Here is a 19,117-nt window from a genome sequence, read left to right on the forward strand (position 1 = left end):
AGCGAAATGAGAGAAGTCACAAAATCAAGCGGAATGTTCAAGCAAATTGTAGAAAAACCCGATCTAAATCTGTTAAGTAGTTCTCTTGTGAAAAGCAGACAGACATACAGACAGAGAGACATTGATTTTATATATTAGTAAACCTTCAAAATAATGTGCAGTTAAACTCTCAACAGCATTCTTAGCATTTCTGGAGCTTAGTAGACTCAGACAACTATAAGAATCTTCACCAAGCAGCTCTGAAAACATCTGATTTGTTTGGGTCTCCATACCTCTGTGAGTCTGACATGAATGTCATGAAATCGAAGTTCAGAACAAGACTGACAGATGAACATTATAATGACTCCATCAGAGTGAACCTGAGGGGCTCCACTCCACCACACGCCTCAGTGCCAGTCATCTGACGAACTAAAAAACACATCACACATGCAACTGGACCTGTGGATAAAATGACACAGTGACGTGTGACAAAATGACAAAGGAATAAGTCAGATGTGTGGATTTGGAATTGCATTGTTTTGTTTAGACATCATTCATGTTTTAATTCAATAGTGTGAGATACACTAGAAAATGCATACAGACATACAAAATGCACTTGCAGGTGAACTAAATATTTTTTGTGATGTTTTAATGCAAAATGTAAGTTGTGGACACAAACATTTTGTGAATGTTCAGGCAAAACAAGCTTATTCAGTTTGTTTGGGTTGAAATAAGCGATGAGAATAAACGTTACAAAAAAAAAGGAGCTCTCTGCCATTTTCATTTTGTAAAAGTAGCTCTTGGTGGAAAAAAGGTTGGAGACCCCTGGGTTAAAAATTATCATTCAAACTTGAACCTGCTCACTGAACAGGTGGAGTCTGGACATTTCACCCGTTTTTTGGTGGGTTTTCCTCTCACATTCTAATGACCTGCATATTTTTAGCTGGTGTTGTGCGAGCGAGTGTGCCCATCAGTGAAGAGGTGCCTAGTATGCCAGGATGAGCTCACCCCCACCCTGCATTTGACAAAAGTGAGAATATGGTAAGAGGGAGTGAGGCTGAGTGAGAAAGTGCCAACATCTGTAATCTGATACATTCACAATTTGGTAGAAGATTAGAGGCCCACTTGCTCACTTGTGGGGCAAAAGTCCTCCTAGAGCTCAACAAGGTAAGCTCCGGCTTACTGACACAGTGGCCAACCTCTCTGTATGAGGACACGAGGGGGCACTGAACAATTTCGTACCGGTGACCGTGTGTGTAAATAATGGATGTTACTGTAGGGCTGCGTCAGTGTGTATCTAAAAAGGAAAGATACAGTGTCTCAGCAGGAATCAAAAATAGGAGGAAACAAAGCCAAGAGCAGATGAAAGGAGAAAAGGTGTGAGAAGGTGAGGAAAAGCTGTCATTAAAGAAGGAGAGGTTAAAAAGTTAGTCGGTCATTGAGACCTGGAGAATTGTGTGACAGCGGGCTGAAGATGAGTTTAGCTTCTTCTGTTCTCATTATAAAAGTGTGACAGGAGTCCATTTGGTCCATCAAGCTTGTCTGGTTAACAAGTACCTCAGTTTTCAAAATCTCTCATCCAAATACTTGTAAAAGCTGCCAAGGGTTCTGCTGCAGCTACACAACTCAGTCGTTTGTTTCCAATTCCCATGACGCTATATGTGAAGCAAGCTTTCCATCTTAATACCGATCCTGTTTATTTCTAGTAGTGTTTGAATACATGATTCAGTGGACCGTGTGTGTATGTGTGAGAATAAGACAGCTTTGCAATGGGTTGACAACAATTTTGTGCCCAATGCTTCTAGAATAGGAAAGCAGGTTAAAGGAATACTCCACTCAAAAAGGACACTTTATTTTATATGTTACTCACATAATGAAACTTGTAGTAGCGGTGGAGAAAAAATGTAATCTCATGTTTTCATGCAGAGTGGAAAGAAAAGTTTATGACATAACAGAAGCCAATAACGACCAGTAGCAAATGATTTGAAAAACATCCAATTGATGAAATGGGGGAGAACAGACTTAATGTTACTTGTGTTGCACAACAGACAGGACTCCTGACCCATGAATGAGCAGGAGAGGTGGGTCTTCAATTCAAATAGTCATTCTCATAAGGCTTTTCTGCTATAAATTACATTGATTATTACGGAAGTATCTGTTTAACAATATTTTAACAAAAAAAAAAGCATGTGTTTTGCATGTTTTGAGCATACAGCTGAATAACTGACATGTGGATTAGGCAACACTGGTAATGTGGGATTTCTCCCCAACCATGGATGTTTTTCACATTGTTTGCACTGGTCATTTACTGGCTTCTGTCATATCTCTCTATTATATAAAAAAGTCCTTTGACGCGACAAGAATTTTGGAAGAGAGATTTTTTTCAAAATCACGCCCTCCTCTCAAACATTTTCAAACAAGACCACAGCCTGCTCAACGCTTTTGTCAGACACACTCCCTGCGCTCTCAGCTCTATAAATTTTAACATTTTCCTCATTTTAAGTTCAAAATTAAAGAAGATGTATTATGTCCAAAGCTTTTTGAAGAATTTCATCATGAGGGGTTATCAAAATAAAAAATGAGTACATGCGCAATCCGAGAAACGAGGAAGTCAAACAAATTAACGCCAAAAACGTTGATCGGTTACACAGCAAATTGGTTAAATACATATCGATAGACTATGCTGAAACAGTTGGTGGTGATTGTGCGGAAGATGAAAACAACAACTTACAATATCCCAAAGAATATCTACAACAATTAACAAGGTCCAGTCTTCGACCACACAAATTACTGTAGAAGGAAGGATGTATCCAAGAAAGGTAATGTAGTACATCTTCAGGGGATAACATTAAACAACAAAGGAGATCTTGATTTGCCATTCATATTAAAACGTTAACAGTTTCCCGTTACAATAGCTTTTGCAAAAACAATTAACAAATCCAAACAATTGAAAAAGTAATTTTATTTAATAGAAAGAAATAAAATTCAATCACAGACATTTATACATTGCATTGATGCATATGTAACAATTCCCATGAAAATAAAAATCTGTTTAAATTGTACATCCACATCCCCATACATGAGCAGCAGAAGCACAAAGAGGCTAACGCATAGCACAGGCGGGGGTCGGGGATTTGGTGAGCGAAGCCCCCTAGTCATTAACATTTTTTTCTGTCCATTCTGCATAAGAACGCAATATTAAAAATGTTTCTCTGTCAACACTACAAACTACATTGAGTAATATAATATTTTAAGTGGAGTATTCCTTTAACAAAAAATAACAGATGGTTGGATGGCCTGTACTATACACTGGCAAACCTATTGACCTGTACTGTGCAAGGATGAAAAACAACTTCCAATCACAGCAAAACAAACACCTGTGCTCAGCCATTGAGATCTGCAAGTCACTAAATAAACTGTAATGAAACAATTTTTCAATTAACAACTAATCAATAAATAATAATAAATTATAAAATAAATTAATTTTTAGTAACAAGCCATCTTGTTCTCAAACCTGCTCAATCCAGTACAGGATTGTTGGGGTCTGGCGCCTATTCCAGCCACAATGGGAACAAGGCAGGAAACAGCCCTGGGCGGGGCCTCGGTCCATCACAGTACTAACGTCCAATCATTTTCATGAAAAATCTTTTGCACTTTCTTAATGTCTTATCTATAGAATGGCTGCGGTTGTACTGACAAAGAGTTCAAGATTCTGATGTGTGCCTTAGTCTGGCTGCAGGTTTCATTTGTTTTTTGTTTTTTTTTGTTCAAGCTGATGTGTGTTGCTGCCAATGTGCTGATGTGTAGGGTTCCGCTCGTGATTTGGGCAGCAAGTGCTTTTCGTTTAGGCATTGTGGTGTATTGCATGAGGCTTTGGACCTCAAACCCTGTGGTTGCGAGTTCAAATTCACAACTAACACTGTGTGACCATAAACATGTCACTTCACCTGCCTGAGCTCCAATTTGAAAAACAAAAGAAATGTCAGCAATTGTATCTTAAATGTTGTAAGTCACACTGGATAAAGGCATCAGCCTAACAAATCAATGTTTTGATACCCGCACCTTCTAATCATTCTTACATGTCTTATTGCTTACTTTGTAAGTTGCCTTGGATAAATGCACCTGTTAAATAAACCAGTCATAAAAAGTCTGAATTAGCATAAGCCGGCCTAATTCCGGGGTGTTCATAAAAAATGTGATGATTTACTTCATGCAGTAGAAGTATATAATAAACAAGAACATTTGCATTAGATATTTAATAAGTTAAAATGCATGCTTCGATTTAAATGTTTAGCTCTAAATATTCTCAATTGTAATAGAAGTATGTCATTTTTCACCTTCTGGCAGAGGCCCATAGAGGGTTACATCCCTAGTAAAGGATCAAAAACAACACAATTTTTATAATTACTGAACTTGAAGTTGTCTAAAATGATAACACTGCCTGATTATGTTTGAAATTGGTCATTTGTAACCTTTTGAGAGTGGCTCTAAGAGGACTAGGACTGCCGGTAAAGAATCAAATATCAAAAAATATTTTTGATATCAGCTAATCTGAAAACTCCACATGCTAATATTACCGATCCCCTATTTTTTTTTCAAAGTTTTGTGAAAATGACTAACTTTGGCCCCTCATATCCCATTGGGAATCAACCCCTGGGGGTCTAATAATGTGGCATGCACAATTTCCAGTCCTTCTGCTCATTTTTGCTGAAGACACCTTTTGCTTTACTCTAGGGTGTCATATGCTGCACAAAGTATGGTCCAGAAATGGGGGATTTTCAATTCTAAAGGGCTAAAAAATGTGGGGACACCACTAAAAACTTCAACATGTTGACTAACTAGACATCAAGGTGAGTCGAACGGTGGGGTACGGTGAGTCAGGAGGCGGCGGACAACAACAAAAAAAGAACAAACAAGTGATTTCAAAGCGTTCAGAAGTAATTCTTATGAACACAATAATAACAGTCGGTGGTCCTGTAAGTCGGGGTCGGCATGCCAAGCTGCCTTTCAGTCCTTTGTGGTCCCCACTGCCTGGAGCACACAAACCGAAAAAACAGAAACGACGGACTGACTTGTTGGGTCTTAAACAACCCGAGACCGATAACCATTACGCCACCATCGCTGTCACTCTGGACTCCACACGAACATTACCCACGCCCACCTGAGCTTCTACCACCTGGGGGCGCACACGTGCACACTCCAGCCCTGCTGCTAAACTATTTTTCCACTGATAATCACTTCTCACTTCTGCCTCCATGGCTGCCCAATCCAAATCTACCAGAGATGCCCTAGTAAGATTATCCCCGAACCCACGCCAAAGCCACCCCCTCCCTTTTAAAAGACGAACTTCGCTCCTTACCCCGTGTTGAACACCGCGGTTACCCACCACTACCACCGCCCTCTCTCACCCGCATGCTCACTCTCTCCGCCTCCTCGTTTTTTTTCCCCCAGTTTTTTATTCACTTGCTCTTTCGGCATCCAGCGGACTGAACAATGGAATTTCCGGTTCCGTCGCCGCCCGCCTTTTTTGGGACGCGCTTCGACGGTACTGCTGAAATAAGGCTCCGGCGGACTAGCATTGCCAAAAACGTCAAGCGGTCCGTGTGCGAACGTTAACAAGTTACGTAACGGAGAAGAGTTGCAGTAAGTGATGCCTTGAGATGCTCACGCAGCTGAGGTGGGGAAAGACGTGTTGTTTTTTCCAGTCATCAAAGACTTTTTTTTTGAAAGCGACTGGAGCGAGAACCGCCGACTGGAGGTTACTAAGCGCTCGCGGCGTTCTTGGTTACAGCGCGACGTCAAGCTTCCGGTTAGCAAGCGGCCGCGAAACTCAAACGGAATTCACAAACGGGCTTCAGACGAGACGGGGTGCAGCGGCGGACTGGAGCGGTTGGGCCGAACCGAACCGAGCCCGCATGTGCCGGTTACGTGCTTACCTTAAGATTTAAATAAAACATGGTTTTACAAGGGGCATTAATGCCATACTTTAAAACGCCATTGGGAAACTTGATTTATTCGAAGGGCTTGCCAGATGTACGTACACTGCTAGATTAACGATGTACGCTCGTAGCGACAGTTGTGTGTTAATTTGTTTACTGAGCCGAACGGGCGCTACACTTTATTGAATTTAATTTTCCACAGTAGAATTTAATTTTCCCGGAATGAGGCAACCTAATTTTAATTAAATAGGCTTCAGAATAAATTAATGGATGTACATGACTCAATATCGTAAAATACTAATAATCTTCCAGAAGCGGGCAGTTCTGCTAGCGTTATGGAGATTTGTGCGTTTGCGCATCTCAGATTAGGCAGGTGTGTTTGCGGGGCTGACATCTTTGTTCTCACTGCGGCAGGATCGCTTCTTCTGACCCAGTAACAGAGAAGGGGATTCATGATATAGACGAATAGTAAACGCGATGTGTTGCGGCCAGTGCTTCATCTTTCTCATTTCTTAAGGGAAATCTGCGTGCTGCCAACAGACGCTGATCGATTCCTTAATGACGGCACTGTGGGCACCAGCTTCGGAGCCTTGTCATGGTCTCCCTGTTGCCAAGTGTTTTGTGGTCACTTGATGTGTAAATTTGCTGCCTTCTGCTTTTCTCCCTTTTCGGCTAATGACGCGCCGTTTCCTGGATGTCTGCGCCAAAGACGTCAGCAGGCAAGGCTGACTAGCGGCCATCCGTCCATTTAGGAGCCCATCGCCGGGGGCGGCAGATAAACAGCGGCCTGGCCGGTGCAGCCAAGTGCGATCGCGTATTGCACTCTGTTATTCAAAACGGCCTGCCTCCAGATAATGCGTCTGGCTTCCTGGAAACATTGAAAAGCTCCGGACTATCGTAACCCTGACGTGCAGAAACTTAATTACATCAGGGTATTGTATCAACAAACACACCAGGAGGCCGGCTACTTTCGATGTTGTCTTGAGGTTTACCTGTGTCAATATTTGATGTGAAGAATGACGAAAAACTCGTAATCTTGTAAAAAAAAAAAAAACATAAAAAATAAACAACTAAATCAAAGTTATACATTCACTTAGTGTGGGAAGCCGTGTTTGTCTAATACAGGATCAGAATGGAGAAGAGGAAACCCTGAAGGGCAAGGTAGGGGAATCACGCTATGGATCCCTGGAACACAAACTGGTTATGTGACTGGCTAAGGAGTCAGTAGTGGGATTAAACCAGCAATCTGCTTTAGGCCCCTCCACCTTTTAGGATGCGGTCGGAAAAGGGGCATTCCGATCACTCCACTTCTTGAACATTTTGTGTTGCAGCCTTGTGGTAAAACCATTTCACTTCATTCCCCCAAATCAATCAACAACACTCAATACCCCAGAATGACAAAGTGAAAACAGGACTTTAGTGATGTTTCAAAATGTAATCATAAAAAATAGCTGAAATATGCCATTGACACAAGTGTTCAGACCCTTCACTCAGTATTTAGTTGAAGCTCCTTCAGAGTCTTCCAGGTGTGTGAAGCTTGTTGTGTCAGACCCAGGATTTGGGGATTTTCTGACATACCTCTCGAGCTCTGTCCAGTTGGACGGAAGCTGTTAATGGAGAGCTATTGCCCGGTCTTGTCCAGAGATGTTCAAGTCCAGGCTCTGGCTGGGCCCCTCAAGGACATTCCCTGTGTTGTCTTTGCTTTGCAGTTAGTTTTTTCCTGTTGGAAGGCGACCCTTCGATGCAGTTGGGAGGTTGGGGTTTTCATTAAGGGTATACTGTACTTTGCTCCATTCAGCTTTCACTCAATGCTTTATAGTCTCCTGCTCCCCAATTCTGCCACCACCATGCTTCGCCTTTGGACTGGTACTGCGCAGCAAATGAGTGGAGCCTGATTTTCTCCAAATGTGACACTTACAATTGGGGTCATTCTTGGTTTCATCAGATCACAGAACCTTGTTTCTCACAGTGCGAGTCTCCTTTAGGTGTCATTTTTGCAAACTCCAAGTGGGCTTCTATGTGCCGTTTACTGTCTAGCCACTCTGACATTAGATCCAGATCTGTGGAATGTTCCAGTGGTAGTTGTATGTCTGGAAATTCCTCCATTTCTCCACCCAGCGTCTCTGGTTCTTGGCCAGGGTGACCATTTTGGTTTCTTGGTCATTTCTCATACCAAGTCATCTCTCCACAGATTGCTCAGCTTGGCTGGGTGGCCAGCTCTAGGGAGAGTTGTGGTTATCCCAGACTTCATCCATTTTAAGAATTATGAAGGCCACTATGTTCTTCTTGGGAACCTTCAGTGCTGCAGACATTGCTTTTGTAGCCTTCGTCAGATCTGTGCCTCCACACAATCCTGTCTCTAAGTTCTGCAGGCAGCTCCTTCGACCACATGGCTTGGTTTTTACTTATCTGTCAGACCTTCTACACACAGGCGTCCGCCTTTTCTAATCATGGCTAGTCAACTGAGTCGGGGGACTCCAAACATCTGGGCAATGACCAATAAAATGTGCACCTGAGCCAAAGCAAATGGTCAGAATACTTGTGCCAGTGTGGCATTTCAGTTTTTTTTACTGTTAAATAAATTAGCAAAACATTCTAAAATCCTTTTTGTCACTCTGGGATATTGAGTGTTTCTTCATAAGGGAAAATGAATTTAAATGATGTTACTATAAGGCTGCAACAACAAAATGTAAAAAAAAAGTGAGGAGACCTGAAGGCACTGAAATCAGAACTGGCACACCAGCACTGACTGGGCAGGTAACTGGTGCCAAGTATAACCAGCATACACCACTGGTCACATCTTATTATTTACTACATTTAAAAATGATCTGACATCTCTTACCTTACGTGTACCTGAAGCATCCCCCCTCTGTCTTTCCTCAGTATCGCCGTATGTCTGTCCCTCCCTTGCCCAGCGCTTTGTCCCTCTTGATCACCTTTTCGTATAGATGGCTTCTCAGACTCTGTCATTTTGAGGCACTTTGCTTGCCTCCTGTCTGCTTTTTGACCACCAGCAATGGCAGATGGGGACCCCCATTGCCTGCTGTGATAACTTAATTCGTATTCTCGTCAATACTTCCTGTCTTTGAATGCAATTTGGTTTGTGCCTTCAGAATTGCAATTCTATGAGGAGGCAACAAAAGGATATGGTCAGAGTGGAGCAGATGATGTTATTTATGTTGACTTTCAGAAAGCATTTGATACGATGCCACATGAGAGGGTGGGCATCAAACTAAAAGAAGTGGGAGTTCAGGGTATTGTTTGTAGATGAGTGAAGAATTGGCTCAGACACGGGAAGCAGAGGGCGATTGTGTGAGGAGCCTCATCAGAACTGGCTGATGTTAAGAGTGGTGACCAGCAGGGGGCAGTGTTGGGGCCGCTGCTATTTTTAATAAATATAAATGATTTAGATAGGAATATAAGTAACAAGCTGGTTAAGTTTGTAGATGATACCAAGATAGGTGGATTGGCAGATAATTTGAAATCCGTTATATCATCACAGAAGGACTTGGACAGCAGACAGGCTTGGGCAGATTTGTGGCAGATGAAATTTAATGTCAGTAAATGAAAAGTATGACACATAGGAAGTAAAAATGTGAGGTTTGAATACACAATGGGCGGTCGGAAAATCGAGAGTCCACCTTATGAGAAGGATTTAGGAGTCATAGTGGACTCTAAGATAACGACTTCCCGACAATGTTCAGAGTCCATTAAGAAGGCTAACAGAATGTCAGGTTATATAGCGCCTTGATGTGTGGATTACAAGTCACAGGAGGTTCTGCTCAAGTCTTTATAACACACTGGTGAGGCCTCATCTGGAGTCCTGTGTGCAGTTTATGACTCCATAAAGACATAACAGCACAAGAAAAAGTCCAGAGAAGAGCAACTAGGCTGATTCAGGGGCTACAGGGGATGAGTTATGAGGAAAGATTAAAAGAGCTGAGCCTTTACTGTTTAAGGAAAAGAAGATGAGGAGGAGACCTGACTGAAGTGTTTAAAATTATAAAGGGAATTAATCCAGTGGATCGTAACTGTTATTTTAAAATGAGTTCATCAAGAACACGGGGACACAGTTGAAAACTTGTTAAGGGGAAATTTCACACAAACATTAGGAAGTTTTCTTTACACAAAGAACGATAGACACCTTGAATAAGAGATCAAGTAGTGTGGTAGACAGTAAGACTTTAGGGACTTTCAAAACTCGACTTGATGTTTTTTTTTTTGGAAGCCAGCTTGACCAATCAGACCAAAGTCAAAGGCAAACTGACCAATCAGCTTGTTTACATGAACCAGACACACACACACAGAGGTGACAGAGGTTAGGAGCACACCACCACATGACAAACCAACTCAGGATCCCAGATTAGGACGCGAGTGCAGTCATCCAATGGGTGACACCTCAGCAGTTCAGATGGAGTGGAACAGTGTGAGGTTTTTTTATGGTGGCTGGAGTGCCAGTCCTACCACCAGGCCCCAAGTTTTTCCCTGCAGGTTGGTGAGCCTGCTTGCTGGGCTGGATGCAGATTAACGTCATACCCAGGATGGAGCAATTGCAGCTCAAGTGCCCAATGGAGGGGAATCACTTCTGGCATTTATGGGATTTGAACCAACAACCTTCTGATTACCAGTTCAGATCCCTAGCCTCAGAGCCACCACTCCACCTATTATTATATGGTGTATATACTGTACTGTACAGTGGATACACAGTGTCTACACACCTCTGAGAAATCCTGTCAGAACGTATTCCACCTTTACTGCAAAATTGCAATTTGTACAAAGAAGGTGAAAAAATTCAGAAACTGTTTAGTGAAAAAAAATCCTCCAGGAAGCGGGTGTCATTCGTGTGCAGACCCCTCAATAATCAAAGACGTGGCCGCGTTCAGAATCAGCCAATCCCAACAAGTCTCGTCTCAGACAGTCGTCACTACACACCAGACGTCAACTCAAGTGGCTCTCACCGAGCTCAGGCTCTTCCTGTTGGATTATTCTGATACCAGTAACGGCGCACTGCACGCATGATAACGATACACTTGACTTCTAGTTTTCGTCCTCTTTCTCTGTACGTTTATCTTTAGTTTGCTCAGAGGTTGATGCTCTTGCTGCTTCCTGAGCAGCTCTTCTTTTCTCCACCCTAGCGGTCCACGTCTTCTCTTCTTTCGTTGGCATCTTTTCATGTTAAAACTGATTAAGTTAGTGTTTATATTGCAATTAGTACGTTTTCCTTCATTTTTCACTTAAGCTGGCTCTTAAGTCTTCAATCTGCCTCAAGAATGATTTAAGATATGAAGAGGAAGTGACGGTGAAGGTGGTAGGGATGAGAACGGTGCCCATACGCATGCGTTGCACGGCCACCCTGCTGCGCACTGCCGAGAGTTGATTCTGCAATAAAATAAAATAAAAAGAGGAATAAAAATCATCACCCTGAAAGCGGATAGTAGACATCACGTAGTATATGTGTGCCAAATTTCAGGTCAATAGTTCAAACAGTTTGTGAGCTACAGGTGATTTAAAATCCTGGACAGACAAACGGACAGCCATGGTAGCGTATTCTATAAGAAGATCCTCTTGGTTACAACATCCTCCAAACGCCATGAGGGAGAAAAAAATAAAAAAAGCAAAGAGCTTCTAAAACACGAGCGCAGTCTCATCATTGAAAGGCATCAGTCAGGACAGGGGTACATAAAAAGTATCCAAAGCATGAAACACTCCACGGAGCGCAGTGAAGACAGCCATCAACAGCGACTCTACCAAGATCAGGACGTCCCTCCAAGGCTGATGAGAAGACAAGGAGACAGCTGGTCAGGGAGACCACCAAGAGGCCAACAGCAACATTAGAGGAGCTGCAGGATCGTATTCTTCATATGTCCGAGTTGTGAAGTAGGGTAGTGAGACAAAAGCCTTTTATCACAAAGTAAATTATGCAGAAAGGTCTACCCAGTCGCCTACAACCATGGTGTGATGAGACTGAGGTGGAACTACTTGGCCATAAGTCCAAAGGGTATGTTTGGCACAAAAACAACACAACATATCATGAAAAGAACACCACAGCCGCAGTGAAGCACGGAGGAGGCTTTGGGCCGCTTTAGCTGGAACTGCGACTTTAGTCAGGGAGGATGGAATCACGAAGAGCTCCACGTATCTGTCTGCTTCGGCACAAAACCTTCAAACATCTGCTTAGGAAGGTGAAGATGAAGAGGAACTTCACCTCTCGGCATGACAACTTCACAAAGCATACATCAAAATCAACAAAGCAGAGGCTTCATCAGAGGAGGATCAAAGTTCTGGAATGGCCCAGCCAGAGCCCACCCAGACCTGTGCACAGGAGATGCCCTCGGAATGTGACAGATCAGGAAGGGGGTTTATTCACCAAGTCCAGATGTGCCAAGTTGAGAGAATTGTACCCAACAAGACCGAGTGCTGTCATCAAATCAAAAGGGGCTTCACCTCAGTCTTAGTTTAGGGGGGGTGCACACAAAGGCAGTCAGGTTGGTGTGAGATTTTTTTCTTCTTCCTTTTTTCACTAAACAGTTTCCGATTTCTTTTCACCTTCTTTGTACAGATTGCAATTCTACAGTGAAGGTGGAATAAGTTTTGACAGGATTTCTCTTGGCTTCATTTTTTATTATACAAGACCTGTGAACGTGGCGCGCAGGGGGTGTAGACTTGTTATATCCACTGTATGTTCTCCTTTCCGCACTGTTCCATATTTTATTTCCACTCTTTCTTTATACTTACAGGGGTACTGATATCAAAGCAGCCATCTTCTGCTGTAAACTTGAGCAAATTTGATCTGCTAATGAACAACAATCCTATTGTCACTTTAACATTATTTTACCTGGCTCATTTTTGCCAAAGTCGGGTCCTGCCAGCTTGTGCCATGAAATCTAAAGCACAGCCACTTGTGCCTTTTATCATCTGACAGGGCACATTTCACAACAAGCATGACTGAAACGCAGCTCGAGAAAGAAGAATCCAAGTCGAGTGATTTATAGAGTGTGTCTATCCATTGCCAGCACCATCCAACCCACTATACCCTAACTACAGGGTCACAGGGGTCTGCTGGAGCCAATCCCAGCCAACACAGGGCGCAAGGCAGGAACAAACCACGGGCAGGGCACCAGCCCACCGCAGGGAACACACACACACACTAGGGACAATTTAGGATCGCTAATCAAATTAATCTGCATGTCTTCCATGACCTTTGTATATTTATTTTTGTATCTGTACAGTGGGAGCGTCGATGGATGAAGCACCTTACTTAGTCTGTGCCAACCGTGGAGTCCGTGCCTACCCTACAGCCAAGGCCTTGTGCTTTGCTCTCCAACACCTGAACCACCAGGTCAGCCTCACAAACTGGGAGGTTACACTAGTATGCCATTTTTTTGGTTACTCATAATGCAGAGGGGCTATGCGCACCCATCTCATAGATAGATAGATAGATAGATAGATAGATAGATAGATAGATAGATACTTTATTAATCCCAAGGGGAAATTCACCTACTCCAGCAGCAGCAGCATACTGATAAAGAACAATATTAAATTAAAGAGTGATAACAATGCAGGTATAACAGACAGACAATAACTTTGTATAATGTTAATGTTTACCCCACCGGGTGAAACTGAAAAGTCGCATAGTGTGGGGTCTCCTCAGTCTGTCAGTGGAGCAGGATGGTGACCGCAGCTGCTCCTCTGTCTGGAGATGATCCTGTTCAGTGGATTCTCCATGATTGACAGGAGTCTGCTCAGTGCCCGTCGCTCTGCCATGGATGTCAAACTGTCCAGCTCCGTGCCTACAATAGAGCCTGCCTTCCTCACCAGTTTGTCCAGGTGTGAGGTGTCCTTCTTCTTTATGCTGCCTCCCCAGCACACCACCGCGTAGAAGAGGGCGCTCACCACAACCGTCTGGTAGAACATCTGCAGCATCTTATTACAGATGTTGAAGGACGCCAGCCTTCTAATGAAGTATAGTTGCCTCTGTCCTCTCTTGCACAGATCATCAGGATTGGCAGTCCAGTCCAATTTATCATCCAGCTGCACTCCCAGGTATTTATAGGTCTGCACCCTCTTCACAGTCACTTCTGATGATCACGGGGTCCATGAGGGGCTCCACCACCACCAGCTCCTTGGTTTTGCTGGTGTTCAGGTGTAGGTGGTTTGAGTCGCACCATTTAACAAAGTCTTTGATTAGGTCCCTATACTCCTCCTCCTGCCCACTCCTGATGCAGCCCACCATAGCAGTGTCGTCAATGAACTTTTGCACGTGGCAGGACTCCGAATTGTATTGGAAGTCCGATGTATGTTGGCTGAACAGGACCAGAGAAAGTCCAGTCCCCTGCAGCGCTCCTGTATTGCTGACCACAATGTCAGACCTGCAGTTCCTGAGACGCACATACTGAGGTCTGTCTGTAAGATAGTCCACGATCCATGGCACCAGGTGTGAATCTACTCCCATCTCAGTCAGCTTGTCCCTAAGGAGCAGAGGTTGGATGGCGTTACATGCCCAGCATGTAGTTTAGTATTTAAGGACGAGACTGCCTAGTGTTGATGGAGACAGAGGTTAGGATCAGATGCCAATACAGCACATTACCGCACCCACCACATGACGAACCGCCTCAGGATCCCAGATTAGGACCCGACTGCAGCCATGCAATGGGTGACATCTCAGTGCCACACCAGTTCACATTTAATGGAGACTCCCGTCAATTCTTCTTTTTAATATAGCGGCATTAACAACATGCATCATCTTCACAACACAAACTACAGTAGAAAACAAACGTGACCACCCGGTACAAAACTTCAAGAATGAGACCGTCTAGCGCAATCAAAGCCAAATGAAGGCTGTCTGATAAATGCCATTTCTGCATCATTTTGTGACCCTGAGCAGAGCACTTCACCTGTGTGAAAAAAATAAAATAAATAAATAAATAAATAAATAAAAGCCAAATACCTGAATGCAGAGTAGCGATCAAAAGCTTTGTTGTGTTTTGCAAAATTTGGGGCTTTCATTTTTGTGGTGGTGATTCACGTTGTTTTCATACGATTGTGCAGAGAGATCAGAGGCATATGAATTTACTGCATAAAAAGTCCACTTTATCGCAAAAAACCCATTTTGATTTCTTTTGGTCCTGGCACAAAAAGTGAGTGCCAGGCCCGTCTCCTCCTGAGGAGTCAGCTACAGAACCGAGTTGCCACCTGGGCAGAGCTGACTCAGTGTTGGCACCAGGTGGGTGTGAGGGAGGTGAAGACTTTAGGACAACAGCCTTGTGTCAAGAAGGGCAGCAAAGAAGCCCCATCAAGGACAGACTGAAATTCTGCAGGAAGTGCAAGGATTGGACAGCAGATGACCAATGCAAAGTTCTTTTTCTGGATGAATCCTCCTTCCGACTCTTTGGGCCATCCGGTGAAGGAAAAGGTGAAGGCTACCATGAGTCCTGTGTCACTGTGCTAACAGTGAAGACTCCTGAGACAATCCATGTGTGGGGTTGCTTCTCGCCCAAGGCAGTGGGCCCACTCATAATTCGGCCCAAGAACACTGCCATAAATAAAAAATGGCATCAAAACGTTCTCCGAGCGCAAACTTCTCCCAGAAATCCAGGTCGTAATTTGGTGATGATGATCTGTGTATTTTCCAGCTTGATGGGGCGCCATGTCATAAGACAAAAGTGACAATGAAGTGGCTCGGAGAACAGAACACTGAAAGTATGGACCAGATCTTAATGTGGTCAAGAAGCAGGTGGACAAGCAGAAGCCCACCACTTGTGATCAACTCCAAGCACCAAAAAGGCAAGAATCATTCAGAATTTGGCCCAGAAGCTGATATCCAACATGGCAGAGCAAAGTGTAGAAGTTATGAAGAAGGGTCAGCACTGTCATATTGACTCTTTACATAAATTTGATGGATTTGCCAATAAAAGCCTTTGAAACTTCTAAATCGTTTAGAATTGTTCTTCAGTGCACCAGAGAAACGTAACAAAAATAATCTGAAAGTGCTGAAGCAGCAAAGTTGCAAAACACAACATTTGTGTCACTGCCCAAACTTTTGGCCACTCCTGTAAGCAGACCCTGCAATGGACGACGGCTTCACCAGAAACAGTAATGAGCCCCTCATCAGCACCCGTAAGTGACAAACTATAAAAGTGCAAGAGTAGGAAAAGCCGTGTCAAGGAGATGGAGATTCGGGTCCGCCAGCCCTTGGGTTACACTCGCTGAGCTCATTCATTCCAAGCAGGTAGCGTGTCGTCTGTTTACGGCCCACCTGCTCTTGGCCAGTAGTACCCCATCAGCCCGTCTCTCTTTACAGAGTTTCACACAAGGATGGAAATAAAAACAACTTCTTTAGACAGCGCAAAGGTTCTTAGCCCGTCTGAATTTGGGGAAAGGGTCACATACGGACTGGAGTGGCCTGTGCAATGGCCAGTTAAAGTCAACGGCATTGACGATTCTCCAAGGGGGACCTCCTCTAGTCCCCAACATCCCCCTCATCCTCCACCAGGATGATGACTGGCAGCAATTACAGGCCTCGAAGACCCAAAAAAAAAAGGCAAAAATCAGGCCGCGAGAAAAAAAAAAAATGTAAGAGCCACTGCTTTAGAGGGGTTAAGGACCCCCACTATGTGTGCCATCTGACATCCGGTGAGGTTCATGCAGACGTAAAAATCAGCTAACAAGACATTCAGCTTGGGATGAAATTCATTTTGAGAAATCGTTAATTCAGCTCTGCAAGCCGTGTGTCTCATCTCAGAGATTATGAATATAAGAAAAGAAAATACTAAGACACTGGCCATTATGCTACTCCTACATCCACATGTGCCACATTTCTCCCTGGGGACAAATATATTTCTATTTATCTCTCAATCTGAAACAACTCTTGACAGACGCTCAGCCATCCTGTGCCCCCAGATTGGACTGCCATCCCTTAGTGTGACCCCAGATTGGACTGCCACCTCTTGGTGTGACCCCAGATCGGACTGCCGTCCCTTGGTGTGACCCCAGATCGGACTGCCACCTCTTGGAGTGACCCCAGATTGGACTGCCGTCCCTTGGTGTTCCCCCAGATTGGACTGTTTTCCCTTGTGCCAAATCTGCCGTCCCTTGTGCCCAGATCTGACTGTCCCTTGGTGTGACCCCAGATCGGACTTCCGTCCCTTGGTGTGACCCCAGATTGGACTGCCGTCCCTTGGTGTGCCCCCAGATTGGACTGTTGTCTCTTGGTCCGTTTGTCCCAATATGTCTATCGAGCCTGGGTATGGCGTCTGCACATCTCGTTTTTTTCTCCAAGTTCTGATCCTGGCAATCTCGTGGTGCCCCCAGATAAGCCTGTGTTGTATGGGGGGTCTGAACCTTCAGCGTTGGAATGGCTGCCCTAAGTGAATGTGGTTTTAAGAGGCCTTTTAAAAGAATAAACTTCTTGAGCGGGTCCATCTGTTCAGGACATCCTGACATTTCCCTTCTCTGTGCAGGGGCTCAGGAGTACCGTAGAAGTGCTCGTATCATAAATGATGTTATTTTGTTCATTGTTTAGTATTTATTTTATTGTCTCTTATTCTCATTCTAAGCTTTTTGTTTCCTGTATTTATTAGGAGTTTCTGCTGTTTTTTTGTAACCAGCTTTCTGTATTTGATCTTTTTTTTTCCTTAATGCACATTTTGAATTTTTGAGGTGCACTTCAAGCATATAAAAGATATTTTATAAAACAAACCCATCTACTCTACACTCTTAATAATAATAATAATGGTCGTACCCCCATAAGAGTCTGGTGCACTGTGGCTTGGGTGGCGAGATGTCAGAGCAGGAATGCTGCCCCCGTGACCCCAAAACTGCATAAGTGGCAGACAATGGACGGACGGGCTCTAAACTGGTGCGTTACTGGGCTGTGTGGTTGCGTGTTGAAGTTCGGCCAGACAAAGAGCAGTTTCATGCTAGGAAGGGTTCTTTGCATGTGAAGTTGGTTCTCTGGGCTTTGAAAAAGTTTCCTGTAACGTGTGGACAAAGCAGAAATCTGGAAGGTCCAGTAGGCCACCTAACAGGATCCCGACAGATGAAGAAAACCTGCACGTAGGCCGTGGGAGTCTTTTGTGGTCTTTCACAAATTTGTTATCAGTTGTTTTTGGTTATTTACTGTAAGGAGCCTGTAAATAAATAAAGGGTCTGTCTGGAACCTTCATGTGGATGGACCTTTTGGGATCTAGAATTGGCTCCCGTATGGCATTGCTCTGAAGAACCACTCATTGACTTTTAAAAGTGTAGACCTGGGGTGTCGAACTCCGGTCCTGGAGGGCCGCAGTGGCTGCAGGTTTTCATTCTGACCGTCTTCTTCATTAATGACCAGTTTTGGCCGCTAATTACCTTCTTTTGCCTTTGTTTTAATTAACTTGGCTCAGGACCCTTCGTATTTTCTTTATCTTTAATTAGCAGCCAAACAATAACGAGACACGAAATAAGCCATCACATGACCAGCTCACTTGTGCCCATCACACAATATCTGAAAATAAAGAAAGGTGAGAGGTTGATCTCTCAGGTCACCAAAACATCTTGACGGTGTTCTTAGAAAGAACAGAAAAATCAAGTTCTGGAAATGTCCGCTATGGCAGAATGAGAGCAGCAACAGGCCACGAAATTAAATAACGGGTTTAATTAACAGCAAGAATCGGCTTCTCATTAAGAGACTGGTTGGAGTTTGAAGCCCCAGTTTAGCTGGTCGTCTGTCAGCTCGTCTCGCGTCTCATTTCTGTTTGGCTGTCATGTAATGAAGAAACGAATCAAATCAGAGGACTGAATCCTTAAAAGCAGGGCTATTAAAATGAGGGGACAAAAGTTAATTAGCAGTGAAAACTGATTAGGAAAAGAGTGAGAATGAAAACCGGCAGCCACTGCGGCCCCCCAGGACTGGAGTTGGAGTTTTTCGCACATCTCGATTAAACACAGGATATCACCTGTAAACTGGCAGCGTGCAGATATGCACCTCGTGATGGTGTTGTGCTCAATGCGGGACTGGACAAGGGAGTTTAGATCCTACCGACTACACCATGCTGCCTGGTAACTTATATAGAAGACTGTCTGACAGCTCAAAACAGAAGTCGGTCCATTTGGGTCACTTCACCTCTTAATTTCTGCACTACTAATCACTTTTCTTGTACTCTGGTCAATACTACTTACTGTTAAAGGTGCAATACAAAGCCTGACTGATACACCATTCTGTA

General features: G+C 43.8%; 1 protein-coding gene across 3 annotated transcripts in view; it reads right to left on the reverse strand.

Annotated features, from left to right (window-relative positions):
* LOC120519124 (zinc finger protein 708-like) overlaps positions 1 to 19,117 on the reverse strand; it is a 39,280-nt gene that overhangs the window by 5,070 nt on the left and 15,093 nt on the right. The window contains exon 1 of one of the 3 annotated variants that reach the window (XM_039742240.1): positions 5,388 to 5,519. The exons of 1 other annotated variant lie outside the window; for it this stretch is intronic. The gene's annotated coding sequence lies outside the window, so the exon portion shown is untranslated. Of the gene's footprint in view, positions 1 to 5,338; positions 5,520 to 19,117 lie in introns of those variants that run through there. One more of the 3 variants, XM_039742239.1, reaches the window with a different exon arrangement.

Source organism: Polypterus senegalus, chromosome 18, assembly GCF_016835505.1.
Source record: "Polypterus senegalus isolate Bchr_013 chromosome 18, ASM1683550v1, whole genome shotgun sequence".
Classification (NCBI taxonomy): domain Eukaryota; kingdom Metazoa; phylum Chordata; class Cladistia; order Polypteriformes; family Polypteridae; genus Polypterus; species Polypterus senegalus.